At 46.8% G+C, this 14,318-nt stretch overlaps 1 protein-coding gene and 1 pseudogene across 2 annotated transcripts in view; one reads left to right on the forward strand and one right to left on the reverse strand.

Annotated features, from left to right (window-relative positions):
• Positions 1-14,318, forward strand: part of SHROOM2 (shroom family member 2) — a 163,662-nt gene that overhangs the window by 27,935 nt on the left and 121,409 nt on the right. The gene's annotated exons all lie outside the window — the stretch shown is intronic.
• LOC129475806 (eukaryotic translation initiation factor 5-like) lies at positions 2,363-4,058 on the reverse strand (annotated as a pseudogene).

The raw sequence follows: 14,318 nt of genomic DNA on the forward strand, positions 1-14,318 counted from the left end.
TCCCCAGCTTCATCAGGGTCCTCCCTCACCGTCTCCATTCCAAGTTGCAGGGTCCCATTCTTTTCCAATCAATGCCCTCACTTTAACAGTAGACACCTGGCGAGGCTGTGCATGCATCTTTCATTGCAGGTCAGCCCCTCGCATGATAAGAGCTTGTGTCTGTTTTTCCACGATTTCAGCTCTTTCTCTACAGGAGATAAGGCTCTCACTCAGGGCAATCTTAGCAGATTTGAGGCTCAGTATCTGCTTCTGAAGCTAAGAGACAGAATCCCTGAGTTCATCATTTTCTTTTGTCACTTTGCCCACTGAACTTAGGAGCAACCAACCAACTTCATTTTGTTCCTTGGTTCTCCACATATGGTCAAAGGCATTATGTATAGAGTCACTAAACTCCTTGCCTCTCATGAGCAGTGAATCAGGAGTGTCAAATGCATTTATTTTGCATAACTCTCTAAAAAGTTCATGCCAAGGACTATCAGTGTTCTCCATACTATGAGAAGTAGAGTCCTTAGCATTTTGGAGTCTAATCATATTAAGCAGGCAACTCCAGAAACCCCAAAACCAACAAAAGAACTCCATCCTTAATATTCTGTTCCTCTAGAACCACTCTTTGTACCAAAATCTGTATTAGGGTTCTCTTAGAGGGACAGAACTAATAGGATAGATATACATATTATGTGTGTGTGTGTGTATAATATCATATATATCTCATATGTATATATCATATATATAGAGATCCATTCCATATATATGTATATATCCTATATCTATCCTATATCTATATCCTATATCTGTATCTATATTTATATATCTATATCTATATCTATTTATCTAAAGGGGAGTTTATTAAGTATTAACTCCCGCGATCACGAGGTCCCACAGTAGGCCATCAGCCTCATCCCCTGCTGCTGCTGCTGCTTTCTGAGCGGGAGCATGGGAGTCTTTCGGCCTCCCTGCGAAGTGGACATGGGGTTGATTCTGGGGTTCAGACAGTGAGCGGGGTCCCTGTGGCCCAAGGGTGATAGCGCTCGGGACGGTGTCCCCCCTTAGACATGAGCTGCTCTCTTGTCATTTCCCATTCCTTCACTTCCCAGCAACAACACAGCTTCAGACCAAAATCAAAACCTTCACCTCTTCATCATTTCTGGTTATATTTCAGAAACCCCTGCTATAGGGGGATCCCTCAATAAACTTAAATTTTCCAGATTTAGGGGACATTGGCAGTATCTTCATCATAGCATTGTAGGGTTTGTAAGGTTTTCTGTTGAATATTTTTCTTTTTCTTTTTTTTAAGAGACGTTGTCCTGCTCTGTTACCCAAGCTGGAGTGCAGTGGTGTGACCTTGCCTCGCTGCAGCCTTCAATTCCTGGGCTCAAGTGATCCTCCCGCCTCAGCCTCCTGAGTAGGTGGGACTACAGGCACCTGTCACCCGTGCCCAGCTAATTTCTGTATTTTTTGTAGAGACAGGATTTCACCATGTTGGCCAGGCTGGTCTCAAACCCGTGACCTCAAGTGATCCACCCACCTTGGCCTCCCAAAGTGCTGAGATTATAGGTGTGAGCCACCACACCCGACCTCCCTCTAACCTTTTTTTTTTTTCCAGTATGTCTAAACATTTTGGAATTGTAATTTAAACCATAAGGGCAAAAGCTGAAAATTAATGCTTAGATTTGCTAGTAAGTGCACCCTTCCCTGTTTCTCCCAAATAAAATCAGTTTATTGTTTAATTGCACCCCAAAGCAAGTTCTCTCAGTACGAAGCAACTACTACGTACACATAAAGTGGTTGTTAATGTAATAACTTCCCTGGCTCATCCAACGTGCAACGCACACGGCTTCAAAGATTACAATTTAGGGCAAGTGTACATAAAATGAGAAAACAACTCTCCAAGTTTCAAAACCTGCTGTTAAATTATTTCTAGGACACTGAGGTCGTATTTACTTCTCAGCAGGATGCTGCACTGTCATTTGATTATCAGTCTACCTCACAGTGTACATTACCAGATGCCAGTTGGAGGGACTAGAGATAAAACTTAAGTAGTACTATTTCTTAATGGGCTGAATAAGGTAAATTACAAATAAGTTTGTCTTACATCCTGTTGAAGACCTCTTTACAGCCTCAGCACCTAACAATATCTAGCAGGCTCCAAGAATGCTCATCAGGTGAAATGATGATGTAACATTTGAGAATGGAGCCAGATACTTGAGCTTAAGTCATTCAGAGCCAAATATCTGAAGAATGGCCAAAATCAAATCTTTATTTTTATAACTGTATAAATGTGATCCAAATGTGTCCACCACCAGTTTTTCAAAAAGAAACATGCTATAAATAAGCAAAATACATCTGCTCACTGATGTGTGTATGGACTCCCTGGATGTCTCATTGGGCTTAATTACAGACCACTCATGGTAATAGATTTTTAGTGTATAGTGTAGCTTGATCTTAAGCCATTTTAGCTTTTGCACATACATGTTGTGCTTCTGGCTGACAATGGAGAAGAATTTGCAGTATTACACTGTTAAGCTAGGTTGTATCCATCCCATTAAATGGCATCAATATCAATGTCATCATCCTTGTTGTTGGACTTTACAGTTTCAACTTTGGGTACACTGGCAGTCTTCTAATACACCACCTCAGTGTTCTCATCTTCATCTTCTTCACCACCAGAAGATTCTTCCTCTGCTGCCTTCATTTTATAAATGGTTCTGCTTTGACATGAATCTCTTTGGCAAGTTCTTTTGAGACATGTTTCTTAAAGGCCTTTTTCCGACCAGCTGATGACAACCTCTTCTTCTAAAAAATCTACGGCATACATCTCCTTCAAGATATGTGGAATCTTGGAGATAAGCGGAGCTTGGTGCATTGCTACCCTACACGTCAAGCCATGAAGAAGGTACCATTGAGCTTTTTTGTTGTTGTGACAAAATCATAAGAAATGGTGCCTGTATTTCTTATGTGTTCTCTAATCTCCTCTTTAAAAAGAACTTCAGTCAGAACAAGAGGTCCCATGGCTTTTACATCCAGTCCTTCTGCTTCAGTAACAATTTCTTTGTCACATAAATCAATGATACCCTCTTCTTTCTTTTTCTTCACAAAATCAAACAGGATGTTGGCCCACTCCTCAACTGTTTTTTCCGAATCATCACAGAGTATCAGAACTTTTGCATGATCACTGATTTCATCCATTCTGCACCTTTGAGCTTCCTCAGTTGTATCTTCCCCCCAGTCATCCTCCTCTTCTTGCACTGTATGTGGAGGAGGGCTAATTTCTTTGGTGGTGGTGTCTCACTGCTGGATACGGAGCCATTTTCCTTGTCTTTGCCCTTTATATTTTTCTTTTCCTTTTCTTTCTTTCCTGTACCACTGTCACTATTCTCAGGTGGGTTTTTGAGAATGAATGTGCAGAGTTTATGATGTGTGTCAAGCATGCCTCGATAGCCACAGGCTTTATAAGAATTACCTATTGTTTGCTGCTTTGGCTTGACATGCATATCTGTTTCAGGATTCTCACATTCAGGACAGAGAACAAATTTTTTAATGAATCCATCCAACATGTCTTGCAGCTTATTGGCCTCCTGAGATCCATTCACAGTGTAACAATGTATCCCATTTGGTGGGATACCTTGGAGGCCAATTAAGCGCCTTCGCAGTGTCAATCATGTTGACTGTAACTGTCTTGATTCCATTTCCTTTGCCCTCAACCTTGGCAATCAGACAGGGCATCTTGTAATAGAACTGGTCTGACATGCTGGGGTTGACGTTGACAGACATTTTGGCTTATTAGTGGCTTTATCAATAAGATGAAGAGATCTTTGCAGCTTTTTTATATCTTCTGTCTGGAGAAGAAGGGATGACATAAACAACTGCAAAAGTTCTCGGTCTCTGACGTGAAAACATTTTCGCCACCGAGGCTGTAAGCGTATTGCTTGTATGCTATGTTTCCCCAATACAGGTACTAATGGCTGCACAACAGCTCTTCTGGTGAAGGTCTCCCTGCTATCCCAGGCTTGAAAAGCACTGTCCTTCATGCTTCCCTGTCACCTTGCTCCTAGCAGGCATCACGTCGAGTCCACCCTGCCAGTTTATCTTTTTTTTTTTTTTTTTTTTTTTTGCGAGGGAGTCTCGCTCTGTTGCCCAGGCTGGAGTGCAGTAGTGCGATCTCGGCTCACTGCAACTTTCGCCTCCTGGGTTCAAGCGATTCTCCTGCCTCAGCCTCCCGAGTAGCTGGGACTACAGGCACCTGCCACCCCACCCAGCTAATTTTTTTTATTTTTATTTTTAGTAGAGACGGGGTTTCACTATGTTGTCCAGGCTGGTCTTGAACTGACCTCAAGTGATCTGCCTGTCTAAGCCTCCCAAAGTGTTGGGATTACAGGCGTGAGCCACCGCGCCTGGCTCCCTCCACCTTTAAAAATTTTCTTATTTTTCAGATTATGTTTTTCAAGCTTCAAGATTTATTTTATTGCAGTTTTTTTTTTTTTTTTTTTTTTTTTGAAAATATGAAGAGTTGTCCAGTAGAGTCTCATCATACATCGACTGAAGCTGGCACCATCCTATGGCCCACAGAGGCTTCTGTAACTGGGTCTTCAACATGTGGCCCTCCCTCCATCCTTTCCCACCCTCTTTGCTCCAGCCACACCCAGCTTCCAGCTTCTAGAAGCAGCCTGCATTCCTCCCCCACCCTTTTTTAAATAGACAGAGTCTTGCTCTGTCACCCAGGCTGGAGTGCAGTGGTACAATCATTAGCTCACTGCAGTCTTGAATTCCCGGGCTTAAGCAATCCTCCCACCTCAGCCCTCCCGAGTAGCTGGGACTGCAGGTGCACCACCCTGCCCTGCTAATTAAAAAGTTTTTTTTTTTTAAGAGATGAGTTCTCACCGTGTTGCCCAGGCTGGTCTCAAACTCCTGGGCTCAAGCGATCCTCCTGCCTCGGTCTCCCAAATTGCTAGGATTACTGGTGTGTGCCACTGTACCTGGCCTTCCTTTTTCTTTTGAAAAAATCCCTAGGTTTTAATGCAATTTCACGTCCTCCATTCTCTGAAATCTGTATGAAGCACCAGCAGTCTCAATTTGACAATAGACATGGTCAGGATATTTCTAATGTTTGGATGATCCTCCGTGCTGTATAGCGTGAACGCTGCTGTAGACAGTATGTAAATGAACGGATTGTGTGCCAATAAATCTTTATTTACAAAAGCAGGCATTGGGCAGTAGTTGGCATCCTGGCTGGGGCTCGCTGCCCTTGGTAAGCAGTGGTTTTCAAAGTGTGGTTCCCAGACCAGCAGCATCAGTATCCCCTGGGAACTTGGTAGGGATGAAAATTCTTGGACCCCACTCTAGACCTACTGAACCCCAAACCAGAAGTTAGGAATCATCTGGGTGATGCTGATGCTGGCTCCACACAGCAGAGCAGTTCTCTGTACAACTGCTCTACAGAGATGTGGCCTGTCTGCCATTTGCATTCTAATTAGCATGTGCAAAACCTCGGAATCACAGTTGCTGGGACCCAGGGACCTGAATTTTAACAACTGGCTCAGATGGTTTTATACACACTGAAATCAGAACCAGTTTCTAAAGCAGCACTTTTCTGAACCAGTAGAGGACATGGGGGAGGCGTCAGGGAAGTTTTTCAAACTACAGCCTGAGCTTGCTTGGGGTACTTTGCAAGAAGGAGGGGGTAAATGTGGAAAATAAAAGTGGGTGTGGCTTTTTGTTAGCTTATTGTGAACTCTGCCCCTGGTACCTGGTCTGGGAAAGTGGATTTATTTCTTTTCCCCTACATGTAATGCGTGTTTTGAAACCCAGGAATTTCTGAAATTTTAAAGCCTGTTGATTGTAATAAATATTGCACCCTACCACATTTGCTGACTTTTATTTAGTATTTGAAGTGAAAACGGGTTGAGAAATATACTGTATGATCCATTGGTATCAAATATCTTGAATATGCAAATGCTTCAAATGCTTGAATATGCAAAGGCAGCAGAATGGTGGTTACCAGGTGCAGAGTGCAGAGGGGAGGGTCTGTCAGTGGGCATGGGATTTCTGCTGGGGTGATGAAAATGTTCTGGACTTAGACAGTGGTGGTTGTACAACTCTGTGAATATATTAAAAACCCCTTGATTGTATACTTTAAAGAGGTGAATGTTATTGTATATGAGTTATACTCAAGAAAGCAGTTATTTAAAAAAAGGAAATGGGTCGAGGTGTGTGTTCAGCCTTATTCTTGAATTGTAGAGACCTCACTGAGAGGAGGCTGACCCTGAAGGCCCCTGTTAGAGCCCATCCTGGGGCAGTTCTTCAGTGGCCCTGAATTCGTGTTACAGGGATCATCACTAAGCTGTGATTTTTGGTGCTGGATCTGACCCAGGAGCAGACAGGCCTGGGAAAGAGTGTGTGTTGTTTAAGGAGCCTCACCCCTGAGTGGGTGATCCCTGATTGAGGAGAAACTTACACGGTGTTCCTCCAGGGCATGTAGCTGGAAGGCCCCCTGGGCTGGGGAGCTGGTGGCAGCCTGCAGGTTAGGGGAAGGGGGGAGGAGGCTGCAGTGGGGGAGGTGGGCAGGAGCCAGGGCCTTGCTCCAGGGCAGTGGGAGCCATGGAAGACTTTTAAGCACGGTGTGGTGGCAAAGACCACTTGTAGTAGAAGGGCAAACGGGTACAGGAGTTACAGGGAGGAATTAGGAAGCCTTGTGCTACCAGCAGTGATAGAGAAAAGTTAAGGGATGCGAGTGGTACCACCAAGGCACGGTATGCGCATCTGGTGCGGGGATGGAGGATCTTGGTGCCTGAACGCACGTGTGCATCTGTGCATGACTAGCTTGCCTTTCCCTCTCGCCACCCCATCTACCTGGGGGAGGCCAGGGCTGAGCAGGTATCAGTCCTGGGAGTCCTGGCTCCTGGATCCGTGCTCAGTGCCAGGCAGGTGGCAACTCCAGAAAGCTCTGTGGAGGGAATGGCCAAATCTGGTGCAGACCAGCTCCTCTCTGCCCAGGTGTGGCTAGGCTGCTTCAACATGCTTGCTTAGTGCCAGGAGGGGGAGGAGGTGTGCCCAGTGCCTCCGGGCAGGAGCGGGCCTCCCTGGGGCTCTGTCCCTCCTCTGAGGACTCCCAGCAAACACTGGCAGCGGGGGTCTTCAATGCCCTGTCCTAACTGCTTGTGCAGGAAATGAAGCAATTTGTTGGAAAAACTCAATTTTGAGAATAAGAATTCTTCTCCTCCTCCTCCTCCTCCTTCTTCATATTTTTAGAGACAGGGTCTCATTCTTGCTCAAACTGGAGTACAGTGGCATGATCATTGGTCACTGCAGCCTTAAACTCCCAGGCTTAAGCAATCCCCCTGCCTCAGCCTCCCAAGTAGCTGGGACTAAAGGCTTGTGTCACCATGCCTGGCTAATTTTTCGAATTTTAGTAGAGACAAGGTCTTGCTATGTTGCCCAGGCTGGTGTGGAACTCCTGGCCTCAAGTGATCTTGTCTCTGCCAATTTCATGTTATTCTTAAACATAAGATTTTATTTGAATGGTCACCATAAATAATAAGATCTTATTTTTGTAGTTATCTCTTCACTGCATGTAAAATTGTATAGTGTGCTAGGAAAACAGAATCAGGTAGTAGTTACTTCTCCCAGGAAGAGGCAGGATCTATACAAAGTCATTTTTGCTTTTTGCTTTGTTTTGTTTTTGGTAATAATCATGGAATTATGCTCCAGATTTACATGGAGAAACAACATTTTTTTTTTTTTTTTTTGAGACAGGGTCTTGCTCATTTGCCCAGGCTGGAATGCAGTGGCGCAATCACAGCTCACTGCAACCTCCACCTCCCAGGCTCAAGCGATCCTCCCACCTCAGCCTGCTGAGGAGCTGGGACTATAGGCATGTACTACCACGCCCGGCTAATTTTAAAATTTTTTGTAGAGACGAGGTTTTGCCATGTTTCCCAGGCTGGTCTCCTGGGCTCAAAGTATCCTCCTGCCTTGGCCTTCCAAAGTGCTGGAATTACAGGCGTGAGCCACTGCAGCGGCCCAAGAAATAACATTTGGGTATTAGGTGAATGAGGCTCGTTTACATTCCAGGTTTTCCCCCAAATCTTTTTAGTTTAAACAACAGCTTAAAAATTAAGGTCGGCCGGGTGCTATGGCTCATGCCTGTAATCCCAGCACTTTGGGAGGCCAGGGCGGGTGGATCATCTGAGGTCAGGAGTTCGAGACCAGCCTGGCCAACATGGAGAAACCTTGCCTCTACTAAAAATACTTCCCCGTCTGGGAAGTGAGGAGCGCCCCTGCCCGGCCACCCCGTCTGGGAGGTGAGGAGCGCCCCTGCCCTGCCGCCCCGTCTGGGAGGTGGGGAGCGCCCCTGCCCAGCCGCCCCGTCTGGGAGGTGAGGAGCGCCCCTGCCCGGCCGCCCCGTCTGGGAGCTGAGGAGCGCCTCTGCCCGGCCGCCCCGTCTGGGAGGTGAGGAGCGCCTGTGCCCGGCCGCCCCGTCTGGGAAGAAGTGAGGAGCGCCTCTGCCCGGCCGCCCCGTCTGGGAAGAAGTGAGGAGTGTCTCTGCCTGGCCGCCCCGTCTGGGAAGAAGTGAGGAGCACCTCTGCCTGGCCACCCATCGTCTGGGATGTGAGGAGCGCCTCTGCCCGGCCGCCCCATCTGGGAAGTGAGGAGCGCCTCTGCCCGGCCGCCCCGTCTGGGAAGTGAGGAGCGCCTCTGCCTGGCCGCCCCGTCTGGGAAGTGAGGAGCGCCTCTGCCCGGCCGCCCCGTCTGGGAAGTGAGGAGCGCCTCTGCCCGGCCGCCCCGTCTGGGAAGTGAGGAGCGCCTCTGCCCGGCCGCCCCGTCTGGGAAGTGGGGAGCGCCTCTGCCCGGCCGCCCCATCTGGGAGGTCTACCACGGAGGCCAGATGCAATGTGGGGGCTGGACGTGGTGGCTCACGCCTGTAGTCCCAGCACTGTGGGAGGCCGAGGCGGGTTGATCACTTGAGGCTAGGAGTTCGAGACATGGCGAAACATATGAAAAATACAACAGACAAACCAACTAACCAACCCAGCAACAACAAAACAGGTCTACCCTGGAGTCATACTCTAACTTTTTCTATTTTCCTCCATTTCTGATCCTTTATCCCACTTTCTTTTTCTTCCTCTTCCTTCTCCTTCTTCTTTGTCAAATAGAGGATTGAGTTATTATCATTGATCCATACAAAGTCCCTCTCTCATTTATTTCCTTTAATTCCTACCCCCCATTTCTATTCCCTGTCTTCCCATATGCAGCCTTCCTAATATGTTTGATATGCATCTTTTTGGTTGTATGTATTTTTAGAAAATGTTTATTGTTTTGTGTGCAAAAAAAATTAATAATAAAACTGGCATGTCTTCAGGAAAAAAAAAAAAAAGCTGGGCATGGTGGCGAATGCCTATAATCCCAGCTACTCAGGAGGCTGAGGCAGGAGAAACTCTTGAACCTGAGAGGTGGAGGTTGCAGTGAACCGAGATCGCACCATTGCACTCCAGCCTGGGAGACAAGAGCTGAAACTCCATCTCAAAAATAAATAAATAAATAAATAAATGGAATAAAATACAATAAAAGATCATGGATTTCTAGTAAGAGAAAAGAATATGTAAGCTGGAATGCATAAACCTAGAAATCTTCCATTCCATAGATTTTGCCCCTCTCTTCCTCCCCTCCCCACAAAGAAATAAGTCATTTGGACCAAAGCAATTGCTTAAACCTTTCTTAGCTGGTTTCCGGAGCTCCCTGGGAAGAATGAGGGTGGAAAGCTGGAGGGGCGTTCTGGGTATTGGAATGCAAGCCAGTGGATCTGTAGCCTGCTGTGCTTCTGGGAGCCTGACACAACACACAACCAGCACACAACCGTTGTGCACTTTTGAACTGTGCAGGGTCTTAGCTGGGCTGGGCAGTTTCACACAGCTGTTTTCACCATCAGGACGTTCACTTATGGTTGAGTACCTGGGAAGGGCAGGGAGAGAGGAATGTTCCCAGCCATCTCCTGTGGGGCACTTGGGCGGCCTGCTCCCTGGGACTCCCATCTCAAGATGGTCTCGGGATTGTGGAAGGGGTGGCAGGGGTGCTGGGTTTGCTTTCATGAAAAAGCAAACTAGTTTCCCTTCTACTTATCTTGTTTTCAGATGTAGTGGAATAAGCCAGGGAATTTTTCTCCTGGATGAAAGGTCATTCTTACATTGGAAGCTTTGGAAAAATCTCCCTAAATATCAAAATACAAAGGTTATGGAATAATATGTGCTTGGAATAGCTTAAGTGGTTAAAAAATTCTCTTTGCAGCTCAATATTAAAGGAAAAATAATAGACTGTTCTTGGACAAAAATGAAAGGGATCACGAAGAATGTGTTTTCAGCCAGCTTCCTGCACTGGGGTTATTGCCCCAGGACTGTCTCCCTAGTAGAGACCCTGTTTACTGTGTTGCTTAGTCCTTGTTTCAAGAAAGCAATATTTGAACCAATAATCCCATGACGGCATGACATTTTAACTTGTAAGACTTGGGGTTCTCACAACATGGTGGGAGTCTGTTTTGGTATTTTGTTCTGTAAATTCAGTTGGGGCTGACAAAATTAATGAACTGGCATTTTAGAGAAAGTGACATTGTAACTTCCCCTCCTCTTTGCATGTTTACATCCACACTGACAAAGATGCAATCTTGTCTGTAGCTCATTCTGCAGGAACTTGAGTGTCAAGGTCAGTCTGCACGGCCCTTGGGAAATGGGCATTCCCTGGCATTGAGTTGTTAATTGGACGCTGAGTGCTCGAGCTGCATTTATGATTCCATATGTGGGTGTGTGTTTGTGTTTCAGTGAGGAAGATAGTAGCTGCTTCCCTCCCACAGCCTTGTGGACTCTGGCTGCACATTTAAGTTGCCTGTTTGAGGCTGTATGACCCTTTCTTAGCCAGTTTCTGGAGCTCCCTGGGAAGAATGAGGGTGGAAAGCTAGAGGGGAGTCCTGGGTATTTGAATGCAAGCCAGTGGATCTGTAGCCTGCTGTGCTTCTGGGCATCCAACACAACACACAACCGTGTGTGTTCCAACGGAACCTCTGTGTGTGTCTGAAGCCCTCTGGGTGACTCCACCTGTGGCCACAGTTGGGAGCAAGCCTGCCTGGGCCTCTGCCTCCTGCAAATGTGATAGCCCCCACCCAGGGTGGGTGCGTGTGCCTCTCACGGTAGCAACTCCATGGCTTGCCTGAGGTGGGCCAGGTTCTTTGGGGGCTAATGTCTCACCGCCCTGTCCAGTTCTGGTTCTCAGTGAATGTGTTATGCCATCATGACCTTTGTCACTTTCTTCCCCTTGCCTTGTTTTTGCACATTGGAATTTGCAAGCGAGTCTGTGGTCATCCGAAGTTGTGCTCTTCATGCATAACCTGGCCTCCACGCCTCACTGCTGGGCTCGGATGACACAGGTGGGAGACTTCTGAATATTAGAAGTTTATTGGGACATCTAAATTGTATTCTAAATAACCTTTTTTTTTTTTTTTTGACAGGTATCATTTTCCTTTTTTTTTTTTTTTTAAATCTGTATTTCTAAGAATAACTTTATCTTCAGCTCTTATCCATCTTTTAAAAACAATAACAAAAGAGGCTGGATGTGGTGGCTCACTCCTGTAATCCCAGTGCTTTGGGAGGCTGAGGCAAGAGGATCGCTTGAGCTCAGGGGTTCCAGAGCAGCCTGGGCAATATGGCGAGACCCCATCTCTACAAAAAATACAAGAGATGTAGCTGGGTGTGGTGGTGCATGCCTGTAGTCCTAGGTACTTGGGAAGCTGAGGTGGGAGGATCACTTGAGCCCGGGGAAGTCAAGGCTGCAGTGAGCCGTGATTGTGCCTTTGCACTCCGTCCAGGGCGACAGAGAGATACTCTGTCTCCATAAAAAAGAAAAAGAAAATAAGAAAAGAAAAGATTACTATGTACATTCTCATCTTTCAAAGAATGAACAAGATTTGGGAAAATGCACCAAGGCTCAAACGCTTTTGAAAGGTGGACAGTGGTAGAGAATGTTGAGTCTTTGGGCCTCTGGTCAGCTTTTAAGGCCAGGGTGAAAACAGACCCTTGGAAATGTTACTGTGTGTTCAGTTAAATAAAAGAAGGGGGTGACTCCATTCCTTCAGTGCGGTGGTGAAACCTTGGCTGTGCATTCAGATCACCTGGGGGAGCTGCAAAGCACTATTGATGGCCAGGCTGCACCCCAGGCCGGTTAGTCAGGAGACGGAGGGCAGGGGCAGGTATTGGTGATTCGAAAGCACACCAGGAGAGTCCAGTGTAGCCCGGATGGAGGGTTATGGTCTTACATGTTAGCCTTGACATTTTTCTCTTTTCTTTTTCTTTTTTTTTTTTTTTTTGAGACAGGGTCTTATTGTGTCACCCAGGCTGGAGTGCAGTGATGTGATCTGGGCTCACTGCAGCCTCGACCACCCAGGTTCAATTGATCTTCCCATCTCAGCCTCCCAGAGTGCTAGGATTACAGGCATGAGCCACCACGCCCAGCTAGCCTTGACTCTTGTTGGCAGGTTAACAGACAGGCACCAAGCATTCTCTGCAAAGCTCACGGTGAACATTGAGTCCCCCTGGCCAGGGGCCTGCCTGAGTTTAATGAATAGGTGTGTTTTCTGAGCTGGAGGGGGCCACATTGGGTTCTCTTTGGTTTGAGGCAAGGGAGCACATCAACCTTTGGTCAGGCTCTGGTGGCCAAGTTGCTACTGGAAAGGAAGAGGTATAGTCTGTGCTGAGGCTGGGGCCGAGGGATTTTCAAGCAGAAGGAGCTCCAGGGAGTATGGAATGCACTCTCCTGCCTTGGGGAGCAGGGAGACCAATAGACCCAAGCAGTTCTGGGAAAGTAAGTGGTGCTGCTGTGTGGGGAGGTGGAGCAAGGAGGAGGGAGGAGGCCTTCCTCTGCTGAGAGAATAGGGTCATTCCGGGTCGGGGTGGTTGAGCTGCATTGTATGGGGTACTAGCAAACGACCTAGCAGGTGCCAGGCTAAATGCTTTCCAGCAGGGCTTCTGTAAGAGTGCTTTTCCCATCAGCAGCATCAGCTTCCTCTGGGTGCTTGTCCAAAATGCAGAGGCTCAGGCCCTGCCCCAGTCCTGCCCTTTAAGGGCAGGATTTCACACTGCTATAAAGAATTACCTAAGACTGGGTAATTTATAAAGAGGCTTAATTGACTCACAGTTTCGCATGGCTGGGAAGGCCTCAGGAAACTTACGATCATGGTGGAAGGGGAAGAGGCACATCTTACGTGGCGGCAGTCGAGAGAGAGCAGGCAAGAGCAAGGAAAACTGCCTTATAAAACCATCAGATCTTGTGAGAACTCACTATCACAAGAACCGCATGGGGGAGGAATGCCCCTGTTATCCAATCACCTTCTACCTGGTCCCTCCCTTGACACATGGGGATTATGAGAATTACGATTCAAGATGAGATCTGGGTGGGGACACAGAACCAAACCATATCAAGGGCCTTCTGGAGGCTTCTGATCGTAGGCTGGTGCTTGGGAACCTCAGCCTGATAGACTTTCATCCATTCCTCATATGTGTTCCAGGAAAGAAGTTGTTGTTCTTCTTCTTATTATTGTTGCTTTAGTGACAGAGTATTGCTCTGTCAGAGTAAGCCTTACCCAGGCTGGACAGCAGTGGCATGATGTTAACTCACTGTAACCTCCAACTCTCCACCTGAGCCTCCCGGGTAGCTGGGACTATAGGTGCATGCTACCATTCCCAGTTAATATTTTTTTTTATAGGGACAGGGTCTTGCTATGTTGTCCAGGCTGGTCTTGAACTCCTGGGCTCAAGTGATCCTCCAGCCTTGCCTCCCAAAGTGCTGGGATCACAGGTGTGAGCCACTGTGCCCAGCTTACCTGTCTATCTTTATCCATATCTGTCTATCTGTCTCTTCATCCACACATACAATTTTACAAATGGCAAAGCAACGGTTATTTCTATTTCGAACAGGCAAATGACACCTCAGCAGGGTGTAGCGTAAGGACCATAGCACTATCTTTGAGTTAGTAAACCAGACGCTAATCCTTTGTGTTGATTGACTTTGGATTTAAAACCTTTGAGCACAATTTTCACATACCTAAAATTGGGAAGGTGATGCTTCCTGGGGTTGTTTTTTGTTTTTGTTTTTGTTTTTTAAACAGATTCTCTCTCTGTCGCCCAGGCTGGAGTATAGTGGCACAATCTTGGCTCACTGCAACCTTCACCTCCCAGGTTCAAGTGATTCTCCTGCCTCAGCCTCCTGAATAGCTGGGACTACAGGCATGCGCCACCACACCCGGCTAACTTTTGTATTTTTAGTAGAGGCGGGGTTTCACCATG

This window comes from Symphalangus syndactylus, chromosome X (genome assembly GCF_028878055.3).
Source record: "Symphalangus syndactylus isolate Jambi chromosome X, NHGRI_mSymSyn1-v2.1_pri, whole genome shotgun sequence".
Classification (NCBI taxonomy): Eukaryota; Metazoa; Chordata; class Mammalia; order Primates; family Hylobatidae; genus Symphalangus; species Symphalangus syndactylus.